This window comes from Dicentrarchus labrax, unplaced genomic scaffold, assembly GCF_905237075.1.
Source record: "Dicentrarchus labrax unplaced genomic scaffold, dlabrax2021, whole genome shotgun sequence".
NCBI lineage: Eukaryota > Metazoa > Chordata > Actinopteri > Moronidae > Dicentrarchus > Dicentrarchus labrax.
The window spans coordinates 29,042,614-29,058,044 of record NW_026136706.1 but is presented as its reverse complement, the minus strand read 5'-3'; the positions used below and the strand labels follow the sequence as shown (position 1 = coordinate 29,058,044).

The 15,431-nt window shown below is 40.3% G+C and overlaps 1 long non-coding RNA gene across 1 annotated transcript in view; it reads left to right on the top strand.

Moving 5' to 3' along the window:
- The first annotated feature begins 325 nt into the window (after window positions 1–325).
- The window catches only part of LOC127365400 (uncharacterized), a 177,316-nt gene continuing 162,210 nt past the window's right edge, over window positions 326–15,431 (top strand). Inside the window, exon 1 of the long non-coding RNA XR_007885204.1 lies at window positions 326–376. This is a non-coding gene — a long non-coding RNA (uncharacterized LOC127365400). The remainder of the gene's footprint in view (window positions 377–15,431) is intronic.

Below are 15,431 nucleotides of genomic sequence, written 5' to 3'. Positions count from 1 at the left end.
TAAACACAGCTGTCTAGGAGCCAGTAGCTAGCCAGCGTTAACGTTAGCCACCAACCCAGCACGAACAAACCGCACGGAGAGCCAAGACAGCCAGCCAGCACCACCGAAGTGCGCAGAGCCCAAGCCACCCAACACACCACACAAACATGAAACCAACCCAGCCAACCTTAGCACAAACCTGCCACCGTCTCCTCCACGAGCGGGGCGCCTCCGCCCCAGATGCTCCCACATTGCCAAATGGAGTTGGTATACCACACCAGCACATATACTGTTTTTGCTTTGCACCTGTATGTCTGTCTCTCGCTCTCTCTCTCTCTCTCACCCCAACTGGTCGAGACAGACGACCACCCACCTAGAGCCGGAGGATCTGTCCTAGGTTTCTGCCTTTTAACAGGCAGTTTTTCCTTGCCCTTGTCTCCAAGGTCTTGCTCATGGTGGTACTGTTGGGTCTCTGTAAATAATGTTATAAAGAATTCGGTCTAGACCTGCTCTATTTGAAAAGTGTCCTGAGATAACTTCTGTTATGAATTGGCGCTATACAAATAAAATTGAATTGAATTGAATTGAACAGCAAAGAGCACAAATAACGACACCTTTACATTTGGGACTAAATTTGAAGTATTCCCATACCTTCGATGATTCAGGGCAAGCTGTTTTTGTAGGACTTTTTCTTTTATTGGGGCTTTTATTGGGAATTCTGTGAGGAGATTGCTGTTTTGTCCTCCATTCTGCAATGTTTTGGTCTCCCACATGTGTGTGTAGAGCTATGGCGAAGCGTCGATGCAAAAATTTGACGTCGATGTATTAAACAGGAACAAGATAGTGATGATCCCAGGTAAAAAAGAAGTGCTCTTAATTGTATTACAAACGTAGTGGAAGTTCATATAGTAAGTTTATAGTATAATAATGTATACCAAAATACACTTTAAATAATTGTGTAATGAATATGTGCTTCCGTCAACTTTTGAGAAGTGACTTTTTTTTAGCACGTTTTTAGTATATTTTATTAAAGCATATTAATTCACTGAAGTTAATAAATTAAAAGTTTATTTACTCAACTCTTTAATAAAATACTGTTTAGATGTACTTCCCAAAGCATTTGATTTATCAACCTATTTCAAATGTATCATAAAAATGTTTTCAGAAAATAGGCTTGAAATCCTAATGTACCGATAATTAAGTCAAGCTTAGTTGTACTTAAAAAAAAACTCATTTTAAAAAAGGACAACGCAAACTTTTCTTTTCAAAAATAAATTTGACTAAGGACGTTTTCACACCTAAAAGTCCGGACCAACGTTTGTGTTTGATTACATTGTATACATTTGATCCCGTTATTTTTGGTTTCACATAGTAATTTTGCTAGCGCACTAAAGAACTTTCCATGACATACGTGTGTTGCATCTCCCTTTGATTGGTGAGTAGACGGGTGTGCGTCTGACGTTGGCGTGTTGTCATTTTAGCGGGTAGTCTTTTCCGTATGAATGAAAATGAATGAGCAAATCCCGATTGCGTTATTATGGTATTACTACCAACATAAACATATACTCTCCTCCTCTCCCCACGTACTTCCACGACTCATTTTTGCTTGTTCTGGCGGGGGGTTTCTTCCATTTTTTTCTTTTTCTTCTATGGTATGTATGCCTAACTTCCTGTAAGTAAGTGTTTTCATACTGTAAACGAACCAAACCATGGTTCAGTTTGATCCGGACCGAGACCACCTCTTTAGTTCAAACCAAATTTTGGTCTTTTGATCCGGACCGTAGTCCGTGGCACCTTTCTCACCTACAATTTTGGTTCGGACCAAACTGAAAAGTCCGAAGGTCCGGACCAAATGAGGTATGTGTGAAAACGCCCTAAGTCTTAATGCAATAGCATTCAACATTACTTTTCACAAGTATGTTCAAATATAATTAGCAATAGTTACTTTCTGACAATAGTGCACTGAATGGGTTGAGTTACATGTAGTTTAAACCAGTAACTGTAGATCGAAATGACAGACATCTGGTATACCTGTTACACAGAAACAACTGAATATTCAACACTGCTTTGAAACATTTCAAACATATACCCAGGCCTAATGCTTGAGGATGTGGTCACAGTACAGGTTACCCAATACATACACCTATCATCAATAACATTCTGACCATCTGCGCACCCTGGTGGTCATAATGTTCTGCAGCTCCAGACCAACAGACTGCTCTGCACTGTGTGTTCTGACACCTGCCTATCAGAACCAGCATTAACTGTTTCAGCAGTTTGAGCTACAGTAGCTCGTCTGTTGGATCGGACCAAATGGGCCAGCCTTCGCTCCCCACATGCATTAATGAGCCTTGGCCACCCATGACCCTGTCTCCGGTTCTTTTCCTTCCTTGGAGCACTTTTGATAGGTACTGACCTCTGCAGACCGGGAACACCCCACAAGAGCTGCAGGTTTGGAGATGCTCTGACCCAGTCATCTAGCCATCACAATGTGGCCCTTGTTAAAGTCGCTCAAATCCTCACGCTGCCCATTTTTCCTGCTTCTAACACATCAACTTTGAGGACAAAATGTTCTCTTGCTGCCTAATATATCCCACCCACTGACAGGAGTCATGATATCCACATAATCAGTGTTACTCACTTCAACTGTCAGTGATTATAATAATGGCTGATTGGTGTAAACTTTAACATATAGGTTACCAACACAAATATATTAAAAGAGAAACCTCAGTAATAGCTACCTCTTTATTTTTACAGCGCTTTTTCAAGTGTCTATTCAGTTCAATTCGATTCAATTTTATTTGTATAGCTGCTGGTGGCCAAGATCCTCTCTACGCAGGATCCTCCAGAGGCTTGCTGATGTGCATAAAGCTGTATTTTAGAAACCCTTACACAATGCCAACAAGGAGACATGATTGCAGTAGGCTCAGAAATACATGAAGACTAATTGTCTAACATTTGTATTCACTGATGTATGCCGTGCTACACTGGATGGTCCAGATGGATGGAGTTCTAGATGGCCACCAAGTCCCAACAAGACTGCGACGTCAGCAAGGAGGCGGTGGAAGGATGTTTTGGAATCTGGAATCATGGGAAGTGAGTTAGTATCCAATCCAATCCAACTTTATTTGTTAAGCACTTTAAAAACAACCAAAGTTGACCAAAGTGCTGTACAGGAGAATAAATAAGACATCATAAATGTAAACAGTGATGGTGATGATGAAGACCACTGTGAGGAATATAGACAGTGATGGCGATAACACTGGAAAGTTCCCGTGGCAGATAACACGGACGAAGTCCGACGGCGACGAGCTCGATGTCCGGACTGCAGACGCTCTTTCACACAGATGTGCCCGGCGTTACACCACCTGTTGTTTATGAGCACGGCAAGTCCCCCTCCTTTCTTCTTGCCGGTCACGGTGGTGTCCCTGTCAGCTCGAATCGTCTGGAAGCTGGGAATGGTGACGTTGGAGTCCGGTATCTGCTTGTGTAGCCACGTTTGAAGGGTTAAAACCTCCTATTCTTCATCCTCCGTTTAACCCCCGCTCTGCAGCCTCGCCGTCTCCTCAGCTCCTCCGATATGGAGGGTCTCTCTCCAGTCAGAATGCTAGGGTACCTCAGGTCGATCATCTGGAGGCTGGTGTAAACAATGCGACTCCCCGTCGCCATGGAGACCCGTGCAAACAAAAAATAAAAAGTGCTCAAAAACGCCAAAAAAGTATTTAGGCGACGTGAACAAAGTAGTAAGAAAGTAAGAAAACAGTTAAAAATAGCAAAAAACACACTGAAAACGATAGGAGCTGCCATGACAGGCTGCCGTTGTCGCTGGCGCCGTTCCAAGGCCCTTTAAGGTGCCTGAAGGTGTCAAAATGAACTCTGCAAAATATGTGGAGTCCCTAACTGCCCATTTCTTGCCATGGTATAAAAAGAAGAACCGTGCCTTCCGGAGTAAAATCATTTTCATGTAAGACAACGCACCATCCCATGCTGCAACAAATACCATTGAGGCCTAGGCTTCTATGGGCATTAAGGGAGAAGAATCACGGTGTGGCCACCATCATCTCCTGACCTCAACCCTACTGAGAACCTGTGGGGCATCCTTAAAAGGAAGCTCTATGAGGGTGGGTGGCAGTTTACCTCAAAACAGCAGCTCTGGGAGGCAACTCTGGCATCCTCAAAGGAAATACAGGCAGAAACTGTACATGGACACACAAGTTTAATGGATGAGAGAGTTATTAATGTGATATCAAAGAAGGGCTCCTATGTTAATATGTAACTCAATCTGTAAAGATGTTTTTGATTGGAATAGCTTTGATTTGAGAAAAATGATCAAAAATACAACAGTTTTGAAACTCTGTTTTGCATAATAATTTGGAACACTGCAATTTGAGTTATTCTGCAAAAAAATGCGATTGTCATTGTTGGTAACTGTTTAATAAAATCCAGATTACGAAATAATTGTTAAGGAATAAAAAATATATATTATATTTAGGGAAAAAATAATTTACCATTTGTAAGCTTACTTTGAGTTTGTAAAAAATGCACTTTATTTCTTTACTTTTTCATTATTTTTTAGATTATTTTGTATGCAGGACATTGCAGTGTGAGGTATGCCTCTAAGAAAATTATAACTGTTTTGAATTGATGATGGGATATTCGTTTACAGTTCAGTAACAGAGATATATTTGAAGTTGTTCTGTTTGAAGTAGCTCTGCCATACCATCTCACTGACCAATATATTATATAACAATTATGTATAATTGATCAAGTTTTGATATATACTGTACTTTTTATATGCACAGGGAATTTATTTTTGTCTGTAATGTACCCAACAAAATCTACATTAACGTTTTTCTACTGTTCTAGGTGTGTGTGTTGGTTTTAAAATAAAAAATTTTTTTAATAAAAAATAATGTGATTTTTTTATATTGAATGTTACTTATATGAAACTTAAAATGTACTCAGAGTACCTTAAATACAACATAAATTGGTATAATTTAAAGTAATACATTTCAGTTACAATAAATACTGTATACTTAAAGTTGTTCCATTTTAACATAATTTAATACATTAAAATATATTGCAATTAGCTTAAAATTGAACTTCAAAGAAACATAAAAGAACAATTAGCGTTAAAGTTAGTCCAAAATAACACACTTAGTATGCACTTAGTATAGCACAATTACAATATGATAACTACAATGAAGAAAAGTACAAAAGAAGTATATTTCTTGGCTGTATACTGTATATGGTTTCATCTAAACAAAGAAAGGTTTATTTAAATACTGACTTATTTTCTAATTAATCTGTTTATTCTACATGCAAAATATTTCATACCATGTCTTACTGCCTTTTTAAATTATATAAATGTATATAATGCTGCTATTTGTCTATCATAATAAGAAAGGTACAAAAACATATAATAAAAAAATTTAAATAAATTTAAAAATAAACAAAACATTAAAAAAAGTTCTAGAACAGGAAATGACTTCACGGAATGGATCAAAGAAAAAGATCAATGGACAGTAATTTGCCTTCAATGCATCATGATGATGTCACCATTGGAATGTCATGACATCACAACATTTCCAAATACAAGTCCAGTGTATCACAGTCTCCATTTGTTTTCAGTTCCTGTTGGAGTACACAGTACGTATACACAGAGAAACACAGTGGGACTAATTACACACTTATAATAATTTCATTTCAGGTGGTACTAACAGCTTATCACAATGAGTAACAAAAAAGATAAGGGCTCTAAAAGCACAAGTATGACACTACTCAGGGAAGAACTACACCGGGTCAAGACAAATGAGAAATGGCTCATGGACCAAAACAAGAAGCTGAAAGAAGATCTTTCCAGCCTTGTTACAACTGAGATGTCTTTGAAAAAAGAACAGCTTGAGGTTGTCATGCTTAAGAAAAAGCTAAAAGAGCAAACTTTGCATATTGACAACCTTAGGGACAGCTTATCGAAGGTTAAAAAAACGCTTCAGAATGAGGAGACCCAGAGCACTAAGGGGAAGAGGGCATCTGAACACCTCATTATGGAGCTCGAAAGGAAATCCATGGAATTTGAAAACAAATACACATTGGAGAAGATGCTCAGGGAACAGAAGGAGAAGGAGTTGGAGAAATGTCCTGCTTTATCTAAGGAGAACAAAGAGCTGACCTCGCAGAGGCAGGCATTGCATCATCAGGCGCAACAGCTGGCAGGGTATAAAAACTTTGCCTCCAGAAAATTAGAAGAACAGAGGCGGCAGCTGAAAGACAAGGACAGGGAACACGAAGAAACCAAAGCAGAGTTAAAAAAAACAGGACAGCTTGTGGTAGATTTGAGATTCCAGGTGGAAAATCTGATCCCTTGTAGAGACAAAGTTAAGACTGTCCAAAAAGAAGTCGAAAAACAGATAATGAAACTTTACAAATACCAAAAACATGCTGATGCTGATTTGAAAGTGATACATCGGCAGAGAAAAGAGGCAGCGCAGCTGAGCCAACAGATTGAGCAAAAATCATTTGAGATTCTAGAAATAGAAAGGCAGAGGCACAAAACACAGAAAGATGCAGATTCTGCAATACTGACACTAGAAAATCAAAAAGAAGAGTCAGAGAAGCAGCGTGGCATCATACTAATGCTGGAAAAGAAATTGGTCTTGTTCAATCAACTCAAAGAAAAACTCCAAAATCAGGAGATTGAAAACTCCAGGTTAACTGGGTCCAGAGACAATGAAGTCATCTTTCTTAAAAATTTGATTAATGAGTTAGAGAGCAAGGTACGACATCAGATAAACCTGACAGAGGCTGTCAAGGGACAGAGAGGCCTCCTCTCTCAAAACTTGTTCAGGGCTCAGGAAGAAATATTATTAAAGAGAGATGAAGTTCAGCAATTAAAAGATGACATAAAAGGTATGACTTGTGGGCTCAATGAAAAGTCTAGCGAGTTGGGCGATATTAAGAATAAATATTGTTCCATGAAGAAGCAGCTGATGAATCTCAAGAGGCAGCACGTAGAAACAAAGAGAACACAGGAGATCTCTATCATTACTGCCGATAGGTGTCAGGCCCTGGACAAGAAAAGATTGGCTATATTGACAGCAGAGAAGGACATGTCAAACAAAGAGCTAGACCACTACAAAGAACTGGCTCTGCAGCAGCAACAGACAATTGACTTCCTGGAAGCCACAAAGATCGCCAACGAAGACCTCATAAAAAACTATATTAAGGACATAAACATTCTCAGACAGGAGAAGCAAACACTAGAGCAGGACTCTCACGTAACAAGCCAGAAGCTGGTGAGGGAAGTAGCCCACTGCAAGTTACTCTGGAGGAGGGATAAGAACGAAAAAATAATTATTCGCCCCAATATCCAGGTTTTAAACAACCAGGACATTCAGAAGCAACTGGAAGAAAAGGAAGCAGAGGTTGAGGCACTGAAGTGCATGTTGGCTCGGCGGCCAGATGATGCAATAAAGAAGCTCCAAATATGTCAGTCGGACAACCGAGGCCTCAAGGATAAATTCAATGGATTACAGGGACAAATCTGGATGTACGAAAAAATTTATGAGGATCAGAAGGAGGAGAACAAGAAGCTGTTAGATGAGCTGAGGTTGTGTACGTTGCAGTTAAAAAAAAAAGAAAGGCACATCCGCTTCCTTCATTCAAAGAAGGCCCAGTCCCCCGATGAGGACAAATCAGTGGACGAGTGTGAGTCTGGGCAATTACCAAGGCAAATAGGCTTCCCACTCAGATCCAAGTCCCAGTCTGTGCCTAAACATAGCAACATATTGAAGACTGTCCCTCTCCCTCCCATCAACAAGGTTTACCCATGTTCAACTCCAACTCCACCCTCTCCCAGACAGAGCCATCAATAGAAAAACTGTCTTTAGAAAAAACCACTCTTCACTACACTAATGACAACATATCTATTAATCTTATATCCAATTTCTGACAATACATCCTCCTAAATGTTACACACTGGACATTCAAGCTAAACCTCCTACCTGCACTTTCAATCGGCAGTTAAAAAAAACATTCCTAACCTGTCGGTGTCTCCTTTTGCACCACCCAAGGTTTCCCCGATAGTTCTTTTAGGGCAGCACGGTGAGTCAGTGCCGAGCACTGACCTCTCACAGAAATTTCTTTGGTTCAGCTCCATCTGGCTGAGGCATTTCTGCGTGGAGTGCCTGTGTCTGCATGGGTTTTCTCTGGGTGCTCCAGTTTCCTCCCACAGGCCACATATCTGCAGGTTAAACTAATTTGAAAAACAGCTGGTATCATTCTCATGATCATACGGTGGCCGACAAGGGCAAACGCGCTGCAAACAGCAAAACGCTGCAAACACGGGAATGATGCAAAACCAAAAACACACAAACACATAAAAACAAATGCAACAGAAAAACGCAGCAACAGAAAAATGCTGCCATCAGAGAAACAAAGCAGAAGCACAAACTTACAAACCCACAAAACAAATGCCAAAGAAAAATGCTGCAAATACCAAAAACACACAAAACAACTGCAAGAGACAAACGCTGCAAATTCACTCGACAAAACGGAAGTGTGCCAGGCCTTTAGGGGGACCCGACCTGAGGGATGGACCAGTCCTGTGGGTCCAACCCAAAAGACATGAAGAAGAAGAAGAAGAAAGATGGCTAAGTTTTGGAGAGGAGAGTAAAAAGGTACGTTTTCCTTTATGTCTTTTGTAAACACTTGGCCGTAATCTTATATAATATAATAAAAGATTGAATAATATTATTATAATATTATTATAATATAATATTATCATAATTCTACTGTATAAGAATATTCTTGTAAAATATTATAATATTATTTATTTTTCTACAACCAAGTGTTTACAAAAGACAAAAAGGAAAACGTACCTTTTTACTCTCCTCTCCAAAACTTAGCCAACTTTCTTCTTCTTCTTCACGTCTTTCGGGTTGGTCCCACAGGACTGGTCCATCCCTCAGGTCGGGTCCCCCTAAAGGCCTGGCGCACTTCCGTTTTGTCGAGTGAATTTGCAGCGTTTGTCTCTTGCAGTTGTTTTGTTGTTTTGTGTGTTTTTGGTATTTGCAGCATTTTTCTTTGGCATTTGTTTTGTGGGTTTGTAAGTTTGTGCTTCTGCTTTGTTTCTGTGATTGCAGCATTTTTCTGTTGCTGCGTTTTTCTGTTGCATTTGTTTTTATGTGTTTGTGTGTTTTTGGTTTTGCATCATTCCCGTGTTTGCAGCGTTTTGCTGTTTGCAGCGCGTTTGCCCTTGTCGGCCACCGTATGATCATGATCCTACCGTGGCCGAGAGGTATCAGCGAATTCCAAAAGCCACAACACAACGGAAGTGAGTGACAGTGGATGTTGACAACAAAAAGGCACAGACTGTTATTAGCAGTAATAAGCTGACTTATTGACTACTGATGTGTGGAAGAAGAATCTTGTTGTTGTTACAGACACACATGGCACAGTGAGCACGGGAACAGGAGGGAGGAAGAGAGACGTAAGAGAGCGAAAGAACTTGGCGCTGCTCCGAATTCACAACTTCTTCCCCTTGAATACAATCCTTCTCGCCACGCTTCCATGTCCGACATTTCCATTCATTCCGACACCCTTCTTTACCACCTTAAATGCAGCAAGACCAACCAGTCCGGTCTACCTCAACCCATCTACCTCTTCCGTCTTTACGTATTTAAGTCTCTTCGAACCAGTACTAGAATACACCAACTCGATATGTCAGTTGGAAGCTCCGAATATGTCAGTTGGACAACCGAGGCCTCAAGGATAAAAAAACTGTAAACAGCTCATTATTACAGCTGTTACCATTCTCATGATGATATGGTGGCCTCCTTGAGGCCTCGGTTGTCCAACTGACATATTCGGAGCTTCCAACTGACATATCGAGTTGGTGTATTCTAGCACTGGTTCAAAGAGACTTAAATACGTCAAGACGGAAGAGGTAGATGGGTTGAGGTAGACCGGACTGGTTGGTCTTGCTGCATTTAAGGTGGTAAATAAGGGTGTCGGAATGAATGGAACTGTCGGACATGGAAGCGAGGAATTAGAGGAATTAGATCGTACTGTCTTCACAAACCTTTTGAAATTTCACCAGATGATCTGTTGCCTCTGTGACACTGATCTTCTTGGGTCTCTACCGTCCAGCTGGTTGTGGAGTGAGAAGATGCAGCAAGACAAGAAGAGAAGCCATGTCGCTGTCCCACTCTGCAGTGTAAATAATACAATTAACTCAACAATATTTGCCTTCACATGTTTATCTTGTGGAGGACAAGGTTACCTCTTGTCTTCTACTATTCATCTAAACTCTTAAACCTCACTGCTCATAGTGGACCAGTCATTACAAACTTGTGCAAAATGATACACAGCATACAGAATGTAGATTATACTGTCAGACAGGATTGTCAAATTGTATGTTGAGGTCCAGCAGAAGTTACATTTAGTCATCCGCTTTTGTAGTAAAATGTCAATGTGTTATTTAAATGTGCTGTTAATAGTTGTTTATTATTAAAAAGGCAGAACAAAGGTGCAAGCCGTTGAGATTATTTGACTGTTGCAATACTACCTGGCTCATCTGCAGTGTCAGATTTTTCATTAAGGGCAGATATTAGCAGTTTTTTCAACAGAGGCGTCTCTCTGAGGGTCCTGGCCTCTTGGATGACCTTGTCTTTAAAACCGGTCTCCCATTTTCCCAGGAACCTGGAAGCAGTCTCTGCTCCAAACATCAACAAGAAATCTTGCAAAATCTAATAAAAAAAAGGATGGACTACCATTACAATCACTGAAAGTAAATCACATATTTTCACAAATGTTTGTTCAAAATCACATTTTTTGCCCACCAGTCCCTTCGTGTCTAAGAAACGAGGAAATATTTGAAGTATATCTGCTGATTGCTGTGGGTCATGGAGCATCTGTTGACGATATTGAAATGTCTCTTTCATCTTCTGGAAGACTAAGTTAGGTCAGTGGTGTGGTGAAGAAGAGACATGGCCTCCATACATTCATCTCCTGTTTGCTGGTCATCTATGGAACCAAGTGTTCTTGATGATGTGGGACCTCCTTTTAGCTCCACTCTGTTATGGGATGTAGATGTGGTTCTGGACTGACGTTGAACAGTCTTGACATGCCACTCGAGAAAACCTTTGTTGCTCTGAATGTCATAGAAATATTTCTGAAAGTAAAAGAGTACTTTTGGTTGAATTGCAGACAATATAAAGTTTTTGACGGCCCTAGAGCATATATGCTGCCTAGACACAAAAAATCAACGAACCAAAATGTAACCATGGTTACAATGTAAACTCACATATCCCTTTTTAGAGTATGGGTCCTTCAAGGATGGGAAGAGCGACACAATCCCAAGGGCATGAAACTCCTTTGTCGTCTTACTTACAAATCTCCTGCAAAAGCAAAAGTATTGTTTGTGATAAGATTCTTGCCCTGTCTACAAATGTGAATTTGATGTCATTAACATCAAGCATCTTACCCTTCCTTTTCACGCATGTGAGCCACAATGATGTTCACTATTAAACGCCGGGTGGAATCTTTCAAACTCCCGGTCTCTTCATACTCACATACTTGATCACAGTCATCCCTGCAGGCTTAGAAGTGAGAATTTGCTCCACTGCCTAAATATAAATACAATATGATATAAAATACAAAATAAAATACAAAACAACAATTAACAACAAAATTAAGACATCAATTAAGCTGGGCTTTGAGGAAAGGCCAATTTAAGAACAAAGTATGCAAGTTATAAGATTACATTCCTGCATTTGAGATCCAGCATCACTTGCTGGACTGCTTAGACTGTTTGAGAGGGACAACGAATCTGTTAGACTTGGGGAGGAAGACCCTTCACCATCTAGCTGCAGTAGTTTAAAATCTGAGGACCACAAATAACAACATTAGGTTACAGGGCACATACAATCAAAAAATAACAAACACAAAACTGCCATATACAGTAGGGTGCCAAGAAGGATCAAGAACTAGCACATTTTCATTCCAAAAGATCACTTAACACCAAAGAACACCAAGGTTTAGTTTACTTAAATCACAACTTGCCCCATTAGATGAGAGGGCCATTTTGTATATATAATAAACATATCATAATAAACATTTACTATAAGCCTGCTAACCACAAGGTGTGAGTGTCACAAATTCCGTCAGGTTGAAGCAGTCTGCAAATTCTGTTGGGTCTGAGCAGTCAGCTTTGGATGATTCTGCAAGTGGGATGACTGAAATGCACATGATAGAGGAGAGTTAAAGTACATTTTTTGATTGCTCAGGATATCATCTGCAGGCTGCTGAGATTTCTTTGACAAACATTAACACAAAGCTGTAAAAGCTTTTCTGCAAAAAACAAACAAACCCAGAAATGTTCAATCCCCTTACCATCATCAGTGTAGATAACAAAACACATTGCTTCTGTTGCAAGTTCTGCAAAGACATCCTCATCCACCTCTATGCCCTGACTGTAACTGATGTTGTGACAAGTTCCCAGTGCAATAACAGACATTTAGCAGTGAGCCTCAGTGTTGTTTATTATACAATAGGAGATGATATGAGTATAATATGGAAGCGAATTGTGACCAAAATTTAAATTAAAATGCATTTGCAGAAATGCTTTTTCATTTTAAGACTGTGGCTGCATTATTTGACTCATAATCAATCATCCTATTTGCATTTTAATTGTCTTCTTCAAGACTGCTCATTCTTTTACTTAATTAAAATGAAAAATAAAAAGACATTTGAGGATTAATTTTTAAAATATGCCCCAGCAAATAGATACCAAAATTCCATTTGAAATGTATAATTTGAAAATTAAAATGGATTTGCAGAAATGCTTTTTCAATTTAAGAATGTGGCTGCATTATTTACTTATAAATAAAAAATCATCCTATTTGCATTTTCTTCTTAACTGCCCATTTTATGCCATAATCAAAAAGAAAACAAAGAGGAGATTGCTATTTCGTTTTCGTGGTCTGCCCCGCAAAATAGTTCCCATGATTCGAAAACGATTTGGCAATCTGAGCGGCGCAGGAGAGTGACGTTAGTAGCTGCTCTTCTTCAGTTCCGTGCTGACTGTGCTACCCATCTAATACGATAGAGGGCGGTGTGCACATTTGATATATGGACGCATGGAGTTTAAAAATCTGGAGTTAAACAAAAAAGTGCTAAAGTGTTAGATTTTGGGAGTTTATTCTCTACATTTACATTAGCAAGATACTGAACCCCAAATTGCTCCCGATGCCGTGCATCGGTGTGTGAATGTGTATGAATGAGTTAGTTTCTGTTCGATGGACTTTGCCATCACTGTATGAATGTGTGTGAAAGGGTGAATGTGGCATGTAGTGTAAAAGCGCTTTGAGTGGTCGGAAGACTAGAAAGGCGCGATCCAAGTACAGGTCCATTTACATTCCATTTACCATTTACCATTTGGAAACACTAACTGTAGTGTTCTTCCTCTTATAAATGGCAAGAGTGACCTTGCTGAGGTGTCCTCTTTTTTTTTTTTAATGAATTCTCTGAATTGTTTCATTTCGTCCACAAAATCTTCCTCCAGATCAGCTGCCTATTTCTTCTGAGATTAGCCGAGATTAGTATGAAGATCTGGTATGGAGATGGTTGGAATGTTGATCAGAAATCCAATCCAAATGTCTGCTGAATGTCTTCATAGGACAGAAACCTCGGATTGAGTTCTGCGACAAGTCGGTCTATGACGCTGATAAAAAACGTTGCTTTGAACTTGGCGTTCACAGTCAGGTTTAGCACTTTCATCTGCTTGTTTTATTTCTTTTTCTGTGCCTCTGTGTGTCCACTTTGTAGTGCTGAGACACAGTTGGAGACATGTTTTTTGCATCACCCTCAAACTTGTCAAAATCATCCCGTAGGCTGGCCAAATAATCCCTCAATGAGCTGATCAGAGTAACAGCGTTAGTGCTGGTCTTGTGAAAACGTTGCAGTATGTTGTTCCACATTTCACACAGAAAGGCATTCTCTAGTTTTTCCATTTTCATGTAGTGCCCTGGCTTCATTTTGAGTAGTCACATTTTGGTTCGTATCATCACTTAATTTTTGTAGTGACTTCTGTGATTCTGACGTACTTCTGGTGCAGTGCTTTTGTTGCTTGTGTGTGTGCTGACCATCTAGTGTCTGAAAGACTTTTCAAAGTCTCTATTCTGTGGTTGTCATTGGGCTGTAGACCCGCTGTAATTGTCTGCCAGCGGGATGTGGACTTCGAAAGAAAATTAAGAAGTGTCTGTACAAAGTTGAAAAGTCCCTCTGTCTGCTGATTATCTCTTTGAGGACCTGCTCTCCCATCAGTTCAATGAATTCTAAACATGTTGCTGATGAGAGGTATGATGGTGTCCCTTGCCTGCGTTGCCATATTTTCTATATTCAAGAACGGGTCAAACTTGCTGATAACTTCCAGCACACCCATAAAGTTCCCATTATCAGGTTGCCCAACAGCTTCTGTGTCCCCTGACAGGCACTCCTCCCTCTGCAGTACCTTTTGAGGGGGAATAGAGCAACCATTCTATTGGCACAATTTCACCATTTGCCAGTTTCCTTTCAAACAGGTTTGGAAAAGTACCGTTTTTGGTGTTTGTGCTGTCTTTCTGAGGCAGCAATATCTGCGTCCTTGTTCTGACAAGTTTCAGGTCCCATTTTAACCCAGTATGTCCTCGTGTCTTCATCAATTTTATCCCAGCATGCAGGATCCGAGCTATAGGTAGCGGGATCGGCGGCCTTTTGTGCCCTCTCCGCAGCAACAGGTGAGGCTGTCATGGAGGGGTCCATGGACGTAGTGGCTGGGGCATCGTGGCTAATTCCCGAGCTGTTAGTGGTGCAACATACCAGTGTTTCGGGTAGTTGAAGTGTCAGTCCCTCTGTCTCAGACTCCTGATCTGAGTGAGATTGTGAGGCATTGTCGTGGTCAACATGGCCACTGTCTTTGTCATGGCCTTGAAAAATCCTGTCAATTTAGGAATTTTCTTGAGTAGATCTTGGTCACGCTGTTCTTTCAGTTGTTGTGCTTTTCTTTTTTGTGCTGCGCTATCACATTTCCTTTCTGACATTTTGCCGCTATGCTGTCTAGTAACAGTGAATAACGTATCATTTGAAAACAAAACTGACCTTATGAACCCGGCCACATGATGGCAGCTGATTGGGTAAATGTGTCCCATACCTACCCATTCAGGGACTTTATGTTTCTAAGGTCTCCAATAGGAGGCAAGTTTTTTTTCCCGGTGTAGTAAGTAGTGTAGTGTTGCCAAGGCCAGCCTGTGCATTAATCCGCCTGTGCCATTGGGGATGTGCGAGACCTATACAATACATCATTTTCCACCATGTTGAGCATGTTTCAGCCACCAAAAAAGGGTCCTTGCAGTGGTTACTGCTCGGGCCTTAATTAAACAATTGAACAATCTATGAAGATGTTTTTAAGACTT